Source organism: Orcinus orca, chromosome 13 (assembly GCF_937001465.1).
Source record: "Orcinus orca chromosome 13, mOrcOrc1.1, whole genome shotgun sequence".
NCBI classification, from domain to species: Eukaryota; Metazoa; Chordata; class Mammalia; order Artiodactyla; family Delphinidae; genus Orcinus; species Orcinus orca.
The window spans coordinates 30,175,618-30,191,214 of NC_064571.1; the positions used below are offsets into that span (position 1 = coordinate 30,175,618).

The 15,597-nt window shown below is 39.0% G+C and overlaps 1 protein-coding gene across 15 annotated transcripts in view; it reads left to right on the forward strand.

Moving 5' to 3' along the window:
- Nucleotides 1-15,597, forward strand: part of EXOC6B (exocyst complex component 6B) — a 721,405-nt gene that overhangs the window by 334,598 nt on the left and 371,210 nt on the right. The gene's annotated exons all lie outside the window — the stretch shown is intronic.

Genomic DNA, 15,597 nt, shown 5'->3' on the forward strand with positions numbered 1-15,597 from the left:
ATTGCAAATAATGCTGCTGTGAACATTGGGATGCATGTATCTTTTTGTTTTTGTGTTTTTGTGGGGTTTTTTTTAAACATCTTTATTGGAGTATAATTGATTTAAAATGGTGTGTTAGTTTCTGCTTTAAAACAAATTGAATCAGCTATACATATACGTATATCCCCATATCTCCTCCCCCTTGTGTCTTCCTCCCACCCTCCCTATCCCACCCCTTTAGGTGGTCACAAAGCACCAAGCTGATCATCACGTGCTATGTGGCTGCTTCCCACTAGCTATCCAGTTTACATTTGGTAATGTATATATGTCCATGCCACTCTCTCACATCATCCCAGCTTACCCTTCCCGCTCCCTGTGTCCTCAAGTCCATTCTCTACATCTGCGTCTTTATTCCTGTCCTGACCCTAGGTTCTTCACAACCTTTTTTTTTTTTTTTAGATTCCATATATATGTGTTAGCATACGGTATTTGTTTTTCTCTTTCTGACTTCACTGTGTATGACAGACTCTAGGTCCATCCACCTCACTACAAATAATTCAATTTCATTTCTTTTTATGGCTCAGTAATATTCTGTTGTACATATGTGCCACATCTTCTTTATCCATTCATCTGTTGATGGACACTTAGGTTGCTTCCATGTCCTGGCTATTGTAAATAGAGCTGCAGTGAACATTGTGGTACATGACTCTTTTTGAATTATGGTTTTCTCACGGTATATGCCCAGTAGTGAGATTGCTGGCTTATATGGTAGTTCTATTTTTAGTTTTTTAAGGAACCTCCAAAATGTTCTCCATAGTGGCTATATCAATTTACATTCCCACCAACAGTGCAAGAGGGTTCCCTTTTCTCCACACCCTCTCCAGCATTTGTTGTTTGTAGATTTTTTGATGATGGCCATTCTGACTGGTGTGAAGTGATACCTCATTGTAGTTTTGATTTACATTTCTCTAATGATTAATGATGTTGAGGATCCTTTCATGTGTTTGTTGGCAATCTGTATATCTTCTTTGGAGAAATGTCTATTTAGATCTTCTGCCCACTTTTAGATTGGGTTGTTTTTTTGATATTGAGCTGCATGAGCTGCTTGTAAATGTTGGAGATAAATCCTTTGTCAGTTGCTTCATTTGCAAATATTTTCTCCCATTCTGAGGGTTGTCTTTTCATCTTGCTTATGGTGTCCTTTGCTGTGCAAAAGCTTTTACATTTCATTAGGTCCCATTTGTTTATTTTTGTTCCCATTTCTCTAGGAGGTGGGCAAAAAAGGATCTTGCTGTGATTTATGTCATAGAGTGTTCTGCCTGTTTTTTCCTCTAAGAGTTTTATAGTGTCTGGCCTTATGTTTAGGTCTTTAATCCATTTTGAGTTTATTTTTGTGTATGGTGTTAGGAAGTGTTCTAATTTCATTCTTTTACATGTACCTGTCCAGTTTTCTCAGCACCATTTATTGAAGAAGCTGTCTTTTCTCCATTATATATTCTTGCCTCCTTTATCAAAAATAAGATGACCATATGTGTGTGGGTTTATTTCTGGGCTTTCTATCCTGTTCCATTGACCTATATTTCTGTTTTTGTGCCAGTACCATACTGTCTTGATTACTGTAGCTTTGTAGTATAGTCTGAAGTCAGGGAGCCTGATTCCTCCAGCTCCGTTTTTGTTTCTCAAGATTGCTTTGGCTATTCGGGGTCTTTTGTGTTTCCGTACAAATTGTGAAATTTTTTGTTCTAGTTCTGTAAAAAATGCCATTGGTAGTTTGATAGGGATTGCATTGAATCTGTAGATTCCTTTGGGAAGGTAGTATAGTCATTTTCACAATGTTGATTCTTCCAATCCAAGAACATGGTGTCTCTCTCCATCTGTTTTTTATCATCTTTAATTTCTTTCATTAGTGTCCTATAATTTTCTGCATAAAGGTCTTTTCTCTCCTTAGGTAGTTTATTCCTAGGTATTTTATTCTTTTTGTTGCAATGGTAAATGGGAGTGTTTGCTTAATTTCTCTTTCTGATTTTTCATCATTAGTGTATAAGAATGCAAGAGATTTCTGTGCATTTATTTCGTATCCTGCTACTTTACCAAAATCATTGATTAACTGTAGTAGTTTTCCAGTAGCATCCTTAGGATTCTCTATGTGTAGTAACATGTCATCTGCAAACAGTGACAGCTTTAATTCTTCTTTTCCGATTTGGATTCCTTTTTCTTCTCTGATTGTTGTGGCTAAAACTTCCAAAACTATGTTGAATAATAGTGGTGAGAGTGAACTACCTTGTCTTATTTTTATTTTTAATTTTTGAAGTTTCTTTTATTTTTTTATACAGCACATTCTTATTAGTCATCAATTTTATACACATCAGTGTATATATGTCAATCCCAGTTGCCCAATTCATCACACCACCATCCCCACCCTGCTGTGGCTTTCCCTTCCTGGTGTCCATACATTATTCTCTACATCTGTATCTCAACTTCTGCCCCACAAAGTGGTTCATCTGTACCATTTTTCTAGGTTCCACATACATGCATTAATATACGATATTTGTTTTTCTCTTTCTGACTTACTTCACTCTGTATTACAGTCTCTAGATCCATACACGGCTCAACAAGTGACCCAGTTTTGTTCCTTTTTATGGTTGAGTAATATTCCGTTGTATATATGTACCACATCTTCTTTATGCATTCGTCTGTCGATGGTTGTTTAGGTTGTTTCCATGACCTGGCTATTGTAAATAGTGCTGCAGTGAACACTGGGTTGCATGTGTCTTTTTCAATTATGGTTTTCTCCGGGTATATGCCCAATAGTGGGATTGCTTGGTCATATGGTAATTCTATTTTTAGTTTCTTAAGGAACCTCCATACTGTTATCCATAGTGGCTGTATCAATTTACATTCCCACCAACAGTGCAAGAGGGTCCCCTTTTCTCCACACTCTCTCTGCATTGGTCGTTCGTAGATTTTCTGATGATGCCCATTCTAACCAGTGAGAGGTGATACCTCATTGTAGTTTTGATTTGCATTTCTCTAAGAATTAGTGATGTTGAGCAGCTTTTCATGTGCTTCTTGGCCATCTGTATGTCTTCTTTGGAGAAATGTCTATTTAGGTCTTCTGCCCATTTTTTGTTTGCGTTGTTTGTTTCTGTAATATTGAGCTGCATGAGCTGTTTATATATTTTGGAGATTAATCCTTTGTCCATTGATTCGTTTGCAAATATTTTCTCGCATTCTAAGTGTTATCTTTTTGTCTTGTTAATGGTTTCCTTTGCTGTGCAAAACCTTTTACATTTCATTAGGTCCCATTTGTTTATTTTTGTTTTTATTTCCATTACTCTAGGAGGTGGATCAGAAAAGATCTTGCTGTAATTTATGTCAAAGAGTGTTCTTCCTATGTTTTCCTCTAAGAGTTTTATAGTGTCTGGTCTTCCATTTAGGTCTCGAATCCATTTTGAGTTTATTTTTGTGTATGGTGTTAGGGAGTGTTCTAATTACATTCTTTTATATGTAGCTGTCCAGTTCTCCCAGCATCACTTATTGAAGAGACTGTTTTCTCCATTGTATATCCTTGCCTCCTTTGTCATAGATGAGTTGACCATAGGTGTGTGGGTTTATCTCTGGGCTTTCTAACTTGTTTCATTGATCTATGTTTTGTTTTTGTGCCAGTACCATATTGTCTCGATTACGGTAGCTTTGTAATATAGTCTGAAGTCAGGGAGTCTGATTCCTCTAGTTTCGTTTTTTCCCCTCAAGACTGCTTTGGCTATTTGGGGTCTTTTGTGTCCCCATACAAATTTTAAGATTTTTTTGTTCTAGTTCCATAAAAAGGGCCATTCATAGTTTGATAGGAATTGCATTCAATCTGTAGATTGCTTGGGTAGTATCATCATTTTCACAATATTGATTCTTCCAGTACAAGAACATGGTGTATCTCTCCATCTGTTGCTATCATCTTTAATTTCTTTCATCAGTGTCTTACAGTTTTCTGCATACAGGTCTTCTGTCTCCCTAGGTAGGTTTATTCCAAGGTGTTTTATTCTTTTTGTTGCAATGGTAAATGGGAGTGTTTCCTTAATTTCTCTTTCAGATTTTTCAACATTAGTGTATAGGAATGCAAGAGATTTCTGTGCATTGCTTTTGTATCGTCCAGCTTTACCAAATTCATTGATTAGCTCTAGTAGTTTTCTGTTGGCATCTTTAGGATTCTATATCTGTAGTACAATGTCATCTGCAAACAGTGACAGCTTTACTTCTTCTTTTCCAATTTGTATTCCTTTTATTTCTTTTTCTTCTCTGATTGCAGTGGCTAGGACTTCCAAAACTATGCTGAATAATAGTAGTGAGAGTGGACATCCTTGTCTTGTTCCTGATCTTAGAGGAAATGCTTTCAGTTTTTCACCATTGAGAATGATGCTTGCTGTGGGTTTGTCATATATGGCCTTTACTATGTTGAGGTAGCGTTCCTCTATGCCCACTTTCTGGAGAGTTTTTATCATAAACAGGTGTTGAATTTTATCAAAAGCTTTTTCTGCATCTATTGAGGTGATTATATGGTTGCTATTCCTTAATTTGTTAATGTGGTGTATCACATTGATTGATCTGCGTATGTTGAAGAACCCTTGTAACCCTGGGATAAATCCCACTTGATCATGGTGTATGATCCTTTTAATGTGTTGTTGGATTCTGTTGGCTAGTATTTTGTTCAGGAGTTTTGCATCTATATTCATCAGTGATATTGGTCTGTAATTTTCTGTTTTTGTAGTATCTTTGTCTGGTTTTGGTATCAGGGTGATGGTGGCCTCATAGAATGAGTTTGGGAGTGTTCCTTCCTCTGCAGTTTTTTGGAAGAGTTTGAGAAGGATGGGTCTTAGCTCTTCTCTAAATGTTTGATAGAATTCACCTGTGAAGCCATCTGATCCTGAACTTTTTTTTGTTGGAAGATTTTTAATCACAGTTTCAATTTCATTACTTGTGATTGGTCTGTTCATATTTTCTATTTCTTCCTGGTTCAGTCTGGTAAGTTATACCTTTCTAAGAATTTGTCCATTTCTTCCAGCTTGTCCATTTTATTGGCATAGAGTTGCTTGTAGTAGTCTCTTAGGATGCTTTGTATTTCTGCGGTGTCTGCTGTAACTTCTTCTTTTTCATTTCTAATTTTATTGATTTGAGTCCTCTCCCTGTTTCTCTTGATGCGTCTGGCTAACAGTTTATCAATTTTGTTTATCTTCTCAAAGAACCAGCTTTTAGTTTTATTGATCTTTGCTATTGTTTTCTTCATTTCCATTTCATTTATTTCTGCTCTGATCTTTATCATTTCTTTCCTTCTGCTAACTTTGGGTTTTTTTTATTCTTCATTCTCTATTTCCTTTAGGTGTAAGGTTAGATTGTTTATTTGAGATTTTTCTTGTTTCTTCAGGTAGGCTTGTATAGCTATAGAATTCCCTCTTAGAACTGCTTTTGCTACATCCCATAGGTTTTGGATAGTCGTGTTTTCATTGTCATTTGTCTCTAGGTATTTTTTAATTTCCTCTTGATTTCTTCAGTGATCTCTTGGTTATTTAGTAACGTATTGTTTAGCCTCCATGTGTTTGTGTTTTTTACGTTTTTTTCCCTGTAATTCATTTCTGATCTCATAGTGTTGTGGTCAGAAAAGATGCTTGATATGATTTCAATTTTCTTAAGTTTACAGAGGTTTGATTTGTGACTCAAGATGTGATCTATCCTGGAGAATGTTCCGGGCGCACTTGAGAAGAAAGTGTAATCTGCTGTTTTTGGATGGAATGTCCTATAAATATCAATTAAATCTATCTGGTTATTGTGTCATTTAAAGCTTCTGTTTCCTTATTTATTTTCATTTTGGATGCTCTGTCCATTGGTGTAAGTGAGGTGTTAATGTCCCCTACTCTTATTGTGTTACTGTCAATTTCCTCTTTTAGAGCTGTTAGCAGTTGCCTTATGTATTGAGGTGCTCCTATGTTGTGTGCATATATATTTATAATTGTTATATCTTCTTCTTGGATTGATACCTTTATCATTATGTAGTGCCCTTCCTTGTCTCTTGTAACATTCTTTATTTTAAAGTCTATTTTATCTCATATGAGTATTGCTACTCCAGCTTTCTTTTGATTTCCATTTACATGGGATATCTTTTTCCATCCCCTCAGTCTGAAGTGGGTCTCTTGTAGACAGCATATATATGGGTCTTGTTTTTGTATCCATTCAGGAAGCCTGTGTCTTTTGGTTGCAGCATTTAATCCATTCTTGTTTAAGGTAATTATCGATATGTATGTTCCTATTACCATTTGCTTAATTGTTTTAGGTTTGTTTTTGTAGGTCCTTTTCTTCTCTTGTGTTTCCCACTTAGAGAAGTTCCTTTAGCATTTGTTGTAGAGCTGGTTTTGTGGTGCTGAATTCTCTTAGGTTTTGCTTGTATGTAAAGCTTTGGATTTCTCCATCGAATCTGCATGAGATCCTTGCTGGATAGAGTAATCTTGGTTGTAGGTTCTTCCCTTTCATCCCTTTAAGTATATCATGCCACTCTCTTCTGGCTTGTAGATTTTCTGCTGAGAAATCAGCTGTTCACTTTATGGGAGTTCCCTTGTATATTATTTGTAATTTTTTTCTTGCTGCTTTCAATAATTTTTCTTTGTCTTTAATTTTTGCCAATTTGATTACTGTGTGTCTCGGCATTTTTCTCCTTGGGTTTATCCGGTATGGGACTCGCTGTGCTTCCTGGACTTGGGTGGCTATTTCCTTTTCCATGTTAGGGAAGTTTTCGACTATAATCTCGTAAAATATTTTCTCTGGTCCTTTCTCGCTCTCTTCTCCTTCTGGGACCCCTATAATGTGAATGTTGTTGCGTTTAATGTTGTCCCAGAGGTCTCTTAGGCTGTCTTCATTTCTTTTCATTCTTTTTTCTTTATTCTGTTCCATGGCAGTGAATTCCACCATTCTGTCTTCCAGGTCACTTATTCGTTCTTCTGCCTCAGTTATTCAGCTATTTATTCCTTCTAGTGTAGTTTTCATTTCAGTTATTGTATTGTTCATCTCTGTTTGTTTGTTCTTTAATTGTTCTAGGTCTTTGTTAAAGATTTCTTGTATCTTTTCGATCTTTGCCTCCATTCTTTTTCTGAGGTCCTGGGTCATCTTCACTATCATTATTCTGAATTCTTTTTCTGGAAGGTTGCCTATCTCCACTTCATTTAGTTGTTTTTCTGGGGTTTTATCTTGTTCCTTCATCTGGTACATAGCCCTCTGCCTTTTCATCTTGTCTATTTTTCTGTGAATGTGGTTTTCTGTTCCACAGGCTGCAGGATTGTAGTTCTTCTTGCTCCTGCTGTCTGCCCTCTGGTGGATGAGGCTGTCTAAGAGGCCTGTGCACGTTTCCTGATGGGAGGGACTGGTGGTGGGTAGAGCTGACTGTTGCTCTGGTGGGCAGAGCTCAGTAAAACTTTAATCTGCTTGACTGCTGATGTGTGGGGCTGGGTTCCCTCCCAGTTGGTTGTTTGGCCTGAGGCAACCCAACACTGGAGCCTACCTGGGCTCTTTGGTGGGCCTAATGACACACTCTGGGAGGGCTCACACCAAGGAGTACTTCCCATAACTTCTGCTGCCAGTGTCCTTGTCCCCAGAGTGAGCCACAGCCACCCCTGCCTCTGCAGGAGACCTTCCAACACTAGCTGGTAGGTCTAGTTCAGTTTCCCCTGTGGCCACTGCTCCTTCCCCTGGGACCCGATATGCACACTGCTTTGTGTGTGCCCTCCAAGAGTGGAGTCTCTGTTTCCCCCAGTCCTAAGTCCTGCAATCAAATCGCACTAGCCTTCAAAGTCTGATTCTCTAGGAATTTCTCCTCCCATTACCGGACCCCCAGGTTGGGAAGTATGACGGGCTCAGAACCTTCACTCCAGTGGGTGGACTTCTGTGGTATAAGTGTTCTCCAGTCTGTGAGTCACCCACCCAGCAGTTATGGGATTTGATTTTACTGTGATTGCACCCCTCCTGTCTCATTGTGGTTTGTCCTTTGTCTTTGGATATGGGGTATCTTTTTTGGTGAGTTCCAGTGTCTTCCTGTTGATTGTCCAGCAGCTAGTTGTGATTTTGGTGTTCTCACAAGAGGGAGTAAGAGCATGCCTTTGTACTCCACCATCTTGGTTCAGGGCCACAGTAAATCTGGACTGCCTTTTCTGGTTCCTGAAAAACTGAGATGGTTTCAGTTTTTTACCATTGAGAACGTTGTTGGCTGTGGGTTTGTCATATATGGCCTTTATTATGTTGAGGTAAGTTCCCTGTATGCCTACTTTGTGGAGAGTTTTTATCATAAATGGGTGTTGAATTTTGTCAAAAGCTTTTTCTGAATCTATTGAGATGATCATATGGTTTTTATCCTTCAGTTTGTTAACATGGTTTATCACATTGATTGATTTGGGTATATTGAAGAATCCTTGCATTCCCAGGTTAAAGCCCACTTGGTCATGGTGTATGATCCTTTTAATGTGCTGTTGGATTGTTTGCTAGTATTTTGTTGAGGATTTTTGCATCTATATTCATCAGTGATAATGGCCTGTAGTTTTCTTTCTTTATGACATATTTGTCTTGTTTTGGGATCAGGGTGATGGTGGCCTTGTAGAATGAGTTTGGGAGTTTTCCTCCCTCTGCTCTATTTTGGAAGAGTTTGAGAAGATTAGGTGTTAGCTCTTCTCTAAATGTTTGATAGAATTCACCTGTGAAGCCATCTGTTCCTGGGCTTTGGTTTGTTGGAAGATTTTTTTATTTTTTATTTTATTTTTTTTGCGGTACGCGGGCCTCTCACTGTTGTGGCCTCTCCCGTTGCGGAGCACAGGCTCCGGACGCGCAGGCTCAGCGGCCATGGCTCACGGGCCCAGCCGCTCCACGGCATGTGGGATCCTCCCGGACCGGGGCACGAACCCATGTCCCCTGCATCGGCAGGCGGACTCTCAACCGCTGCACCACCAGGGAAGCCCTGTTGGAAGATTTTTAATCACAGTCTCAATGTCAGTGCTTGTAATTGGTCTGTTCATATTTTCTGTTTCTTCCTGGTTCACTCTCAGAAGGTGTTGCTTTTCTAAGAATGTGTCCATTTCTTCCACGTTGTCCATTTTATTGGCATGTAGTTACTTGTAGTAATCTCTCACGATCCTTTGTATTTCTGCAGTGCCAGTTGTTACTTCTCCTTTTTCATTTCTAATTCTATTGATTTGAGTCTTCTCCCTTTTTTCTTGATGAGTCTGGCTAATGGTTTATCAATTTTGTTTATCTTCTCAAAGAACCTGCATTTAGTTTTATTGATCTTTGCTATTGTTTCCTTCATTTCTTTTTCATTTATTTCTGATCTGATCTTTAAGATTTCTTTCCTTCTGCTAACTTTGGCGTTGTTTTGTTCTTTCTCTAATTGCTTTAGCTGTAAGGTTAGGTTGTTTATTTGAGATGTTTCTTGTTTCCTAAGGTAGGCTTGTATAGCTCTTAACTTCCCTCTTAGAACTGCTTTTCCTGCATCCCATAGCTTTTGGCTAGTCCTGCTTTCATTGTCATTTGTTTCTAGGTATTTTTTTAATTTTCTCTTTGATTTCTTCAGTCATCTCTTGGTTATTAAGTAGTGTGTTGTTTAGCCTCCATGTGTTTGTATTTCTTACAGATTTTTTCCTGTAATTGATATCTAGTCTCATAGCATTGTGGTCAGAAAAGATAGGTGATACGATTTCAGTTTTCTTAAATTTACCAAGCCTTGATTTGTGACCCAAGATATGATCTATCCTGGAGAATGTTCCATGAACACTTGAGAAGAAAGTGTATTCTGTTGCTTTTGGATGGAGTGTCCTATAAATATCAAGTCCATCTTGTTTAATGTATCATTTAAGGTTTGTGTTTCCTTATTTATTTTCATTTTGGATGATCTGTCCATTGGCGAAAGTGGGATATTAAAGTCCCCTACTATTATTGTGCTACTGTCGATTTCCCCTTTTATGGCTGTTAGCGTTATGTATTGAGGTGCTCCTCTGTTGGGTGAATAAATATTTAACAATTGTTATATCTTCTTCTTGGATTGATACCTTGATCATTATGTAGTTTCCTTCTTTGTCTCTTCTAATAGTCTTTATTCTAAAGTCTGTTTTATCTGATATGAGAATTGCTACTCCAGCTTTCTTTTGATTTCCATTTGCATGGAATATCTTTTTCTGTCCCCTCACTTTAAGTCTGTGTGTGTCCTTAGGTCTGAAGTGGTCCTGTTATGGACAGCATATATATGGGTCTTGTTTTGTATCCATTCAGCCATATATATGGGTCTTGTTTTCTATCCATTCTTTTGGTTGGAGCATTTCATCCATGTACATTTAAGGTAATTATTGATTTGTATGTTCCTATTACCATTTTCTTAATTGTTTGGGGTTTGTTATTGCAGGCCTTTTCCTTCTCTTGTGTTTCCTGCCTAGAGAAGTTCCTTTAGCATTTGTTGTAAAGCTGGTTTGGTGGTGCTGAGATCTATTAGCTTTTGCTTGTCTGTAAAGCTTTTGATTTCCCCATCAAATCTGAATGAGATCGTTGCTGGGTAGAGTAATCTTGGTTGTAGGTTTTTCCCTTTCATCAGTTTAAATACGTCCTGCCAGTCCCTTCTGGATTGCAGAGTTTCTGCTGAAAGATCAGCTGTTAACCTTATGGGGAATCCCTTGGATGTCATTTGTTGCTTTTCCCTTGCTGCTTTTAATATTTTTTCTTTGTATTTAATTTTTGATAGTTTGATTAATATGTGTCTTGGCATGTTTCTCCTTGGGTGTATCCTGTATGGGACTCTCTGTACTTCCTGGACTTGATTAACTGTTTCCTGTCCCATATTAGGGAAGTTTTCAACTATAATCCCTTCAAATAGTTTCTCAGTCCCTTTCTTTTTCTCTTCTTCTTTTGGGACCCCTATAATTTGAATGTTGGTACATTTCATGTTGTCCCAGAGGTCTCTGAGACTGTTCTGAATGGTGTTCATTCTTTTTTCTTCTCTGCGATAGTTATTTCCACTGTTTTATGGTCCAGGTCACCTATGTGTTCTTCTGCCTCAGTTATTCTGCTATTGATTCATTCTAGTGAATTTTCAATATCATTTATTGTTTTTCATCATTGTTTGTTTGCTCTTTAGTTCTTCTAGTTCCTTGTTAAACGTTTCTTGTATTTTCTCCATTCTGTTTCCAAGATTTTGGATCATCTTTACTATCATTACTCTCAGTTCTTTTTCAGGTAGACTGCCTATTTCCTCTTCATTTGTTTGTTCTGGTGGTTTTTTACCTTGCTCCTTCATTTGCTATGTGTTCCTGTGTCTTCTCATTTTGCTTAACATACTGCTCTTGGGGTCTCTTTTCTGAAGGCTGCAGGTTTGTAGTTCCCCTTGTTTTTGATGTTTGCCCCCAGTGGGTAAAGCTGGTTCAGTGGAGTGTGTAGGCTTCCTGATGGAGGGGACTGGTACCTGTGTTTTGGTGGATGAGGCTGGATTTGTCTTTCTGGTGGGCCGGACCACGTCTGGTGATGTGTTTTGGGGTATGTGTTATCTTATTATGATTTTAGGCAGCCTCTCTGCTAATGGGTGGGGTTGTGTTCCTGTCTTGCTAGTTTTTTGGCATAGGGTGTCCAGCAGTGTAGCTTGCTGGTGGTTGGATCTGGGTCTTAGCATTGAAATGGAGATCTCTGGTAAAGCTTTTGCCGTTTGATATTACGTGGAGCCGAGAGGTCTCTGGTAGTCCAATGTCGTGAACTCGGCTCTTCCACCTCAGAGGCACAGGCCTGACACCCGGCTGGAGCACCAAGACCCTGTGAGCCACATGGCTCAGAAGAAAAGGGAGAAAATAAGAAAAAAATAAAAAAATAAAATAAAGTTATTAAAATGAAAATTATTAAAAATAAAACAATTTTAAAGTAATAAAAAAAAGAATGAAAGAAGAGTGCAACCAAACCAGAAAATAATCCATCAGTGATAACAAACACTAAAAACTATACTAGAAAACCACAAAAAACCAAAAACACCAGACAGAACCCTAGGACAAATGATAAAAGCAAAGCTATACAGAGAAAATCACACGAAGTCCGCAGCCTCTATGTTGGGATGATATTCCAGAGATGCAGGGTACATCAAGTTGATTGTGAAGATTTAATCTGTTCCTCCTGAGGCTCCTGGGAGAAATTTCCCTTTCTCTTCTTTGTTTGCACAGCTCCTGGTGTTCAGCTTTGGATTTGGCCTGCCTGTGCGTGTAGGTCACCTGAGGGCGTCTGTTCTTTGCCCAGACAAGATGGGGTTAATGCAGCAGCTGATGAGGGGGCTCTGGCACAGTCAGGCCAGGGGGAGGGAGGGGTACGGAATGCGGTGCGAGCCTGCAACAGCAGAGCCCGGCGTGACGTAGCACCAGCCTGAGGCACGCTGTGTTTTCTCCCAGGGAAGTTGTCCTTGGATCATGGGACTCTGGCAGTGGCGGGCTGGACAGGCTCCCGGGAGGGGAGGTGTGAATAGTGACCTGTGCTTGCACACAGGATTCTTGATGGCTGCAGGAGCAGCCTTAGCATTTCTTGCCTGTCTGGTGTCTGCTCTGATAGCCGTGGCTCATGCCCATCTCTGGAGCTCGTTTAGGCGGTGCTCTGACTTGCCTCTCCTCATGCACCCCGAAACAATGGCCTCTTGCCTCTTAGGCAGGTCCCAACTTTTTCCCAGACTCCCTCCCAGTTAGCTGTGGCACACTAGCCCCCTTCAGGCTGTGTTCACACAGCCAACCCCAGTCCTCTCCCTGGGATCTGACCTCTGAAGCCGAGCCTCAGCTCCCAGCCCCCACCCGTCCCGGTGGCTGAGCAGGCAAACCTCTCAGCCTGGTGAATGCTGGTCGGCACCGATCTTCGGTGCGGGAATCTCTCCACTCTGCCCTCTGCACCCCTGTTGCTGCGCTCTCCTCTGTGGCTCTGATGCTTCCCCCCCGCCAGCCCCCATCTCTGCCAGTGAAGGGGCTCCCTAGTGCGTGGAAACTTTTCCTCCTTCACTTTTCCTCCTGCCAGAGGTGCAGGTTCTTTCCCTATTCTTTTGTTTCTGTTTTTTCTTCCTTCTTTTGCCCTACCCAGGTACATGGGGAGTTTCTTGCCTTTTCAGAAATCTGAGGTCTTCTGCCAGCATTCAGTAGGTGTTCTCTAGGAGTTGTTCCACATGTAGATGTGTGGAGGATGGTGATCTCCACGTCTTACTCCTCTGCTATCTTGAAGGTCTCTCTGCAAACCTAAGTGTTTCTTAACTTAGTACTAATATACTTTAGATATATTAAAGTCTGAAAATTTACAATACTCATTGATAAATAAGGCTGATAATTCACGACGTTGTCCAAATTGGAATAAATTTTCTCTACATTTAGAGCTGATAGAATGGATTGAGAAATCCACCTGTTGAGTGATGTGTGTTTTGCTGTCATCAACAGAGCAAACCTTAAAAGTCAAAAGACAGTTTATCCCTTTTCCATGGTATGCCTTCTGGATTGAAAATACAATCCTGAATTGATGAATAGATTGGTTGTTCACCCCTCTACTGCATGGATTCTCCTTTTTCGTGCTACCAGAATGTGGGATGAGGGAACCCTCTTACACTGTTGGTGGGAATGTACATTGTTTCAGCCACTCTGGAAAACAGTGTGGAGGTTCCTCAAAAAAATAAAAATAGAACTACCATATGAACCAGGAATTCCACTTCTGGGCATTTATCCAAAGAAAATAAAAACATTAACTCGAAAAGATAAATGCATCCCCATGTTGCAGTATTATCTACAATAGCCAAGATATGGAAACAACCTAAATATCCATCAGTAGATGAATGGATAAAGATGTGGTACATATATGCACAATGGAATATTATTCAGTCATATAAAGATTTCAAATAAGAGATCTTTCTATTTGTGACAACGTGAGTAGACCTTGAGGTCATTATACTAAGTGAAGTAAGTCAGACAGGGAAAGACGGACACTCTGTTGTAACTCACTTATATGTGGAATCTAAATAAATGAACAAAACCCATCTGGACCCATAGTGACAGAGAACAGATTGGTGGTTGCCAGAGGCAGGGAGTAGGGGTTGGAGGAATTGGATGAAGGTGGTCAAAAGGTACAAACTTTGTTATAAAATAAATAAGTCCTGGGGATGGAATGTACAGCATGGTGACTATAGTTAATAATACTGTATTATATATTTGCAACTTGCTAAGAAAGCAGATCTTAAAAGTTCTCATTACAAGAAAAAAGTATGTATAACTACATGGTGATAGATGTTAACTAGAGTTATTTTGGTGATCATTTTGCAGTATACACAAATATTGAATCATTAAGTTGTACATCTGAAACTAATATAATGTTATGTCAATTATGCCTCAAATATTTTAAAGAAGCACAAAAATTTGAAAAATGTGGCACTAGATAGACCATGAAAAGAATAATTGTTTATAGTGTGTGAAGTGAAATAAGAAAGAAGAGTGTTGCTTTGTTCGGCCTCAGCTAGGAACATGTGCATCGGGCAACGCAAAATTTTCCCCACGCTGTGTACGTCCTTGAATGACTATGAAAGTGCCACGAGTATTGATTTTGAGGCTACACATAAATTTTAGCAGGTAGGCAAATTTGCAAATTAGGAAACCATGGGTAATAATCAACTGTATTTTCTTCTGATTCCTCTCTCATTAAATGACGCCACCAACCAAACTAGTTAACTAGGTTAGAAACCTCACATCAGCCTTCTTTCCTTCATGTCCTTTACCACATATATCCAATTGGCTTATGCCCCCTAAATATATATCAGATTCTGACTGATCTTTTTGTAGCTAATTTCTCCTTCCTTTATTCTACTCACTATATTACAACTTCTAGGTGTCTAAACCTAGAGTTGAAGTCCAAATATCTTAACACGATTTACAAAGTCCTCCAGCCTCGTCTCTTGTCATCCCTCTCCTTTACACCCTGAAGTTCCAGCCATGAAGAACTTCTTTCAATTCATGGGAAATGTGATACCTTTTTTCTTTGAACTTCTCTGTGTCTACAAGGAACATTTTTTTTTTTTCTTTCTGTTTACCTGGCTTATTCTTCTGAGTCATTCTTCAATTATGAGTATAAATGTCATTTTTTTCCTGAGACTCTTTCTCTAACATTCCTCCCACCCCCTAGGTGCACGTGCGCACATGCATACACACACACACTCAGACATACATCCCACTTCAATACATAGGATTCTAATATAATTTTAATAGGATTTTATATAATTGCTTGTTTAATTTCTAGTCTTCCACCATAGACTATAAATTCAATGAGGAGATTCTCAGTGTCTATCACATGGTGAGCACTTTATATACACTGTGACTAATTTTTCTGTGACATTGTATTAGTTCATTAATTATTATACAGCCTTCGTAGCACTGTCATACTAATGACATAAAATGAAAAACAGAACAACTTTTGCTTGCCTGCCGATTGTTTTATGTCTATTTGTTTATACCTTCAGTAGCTTTTGAGGTGGCTTTTTTGGTTTGTGTTTTGTTTTTTCATTTGAGTGATTAAAGGAGCTTGAGGCTGAAGTGGCAGAACTCTATAGTTCACTGTCTGTTGACTTATTTG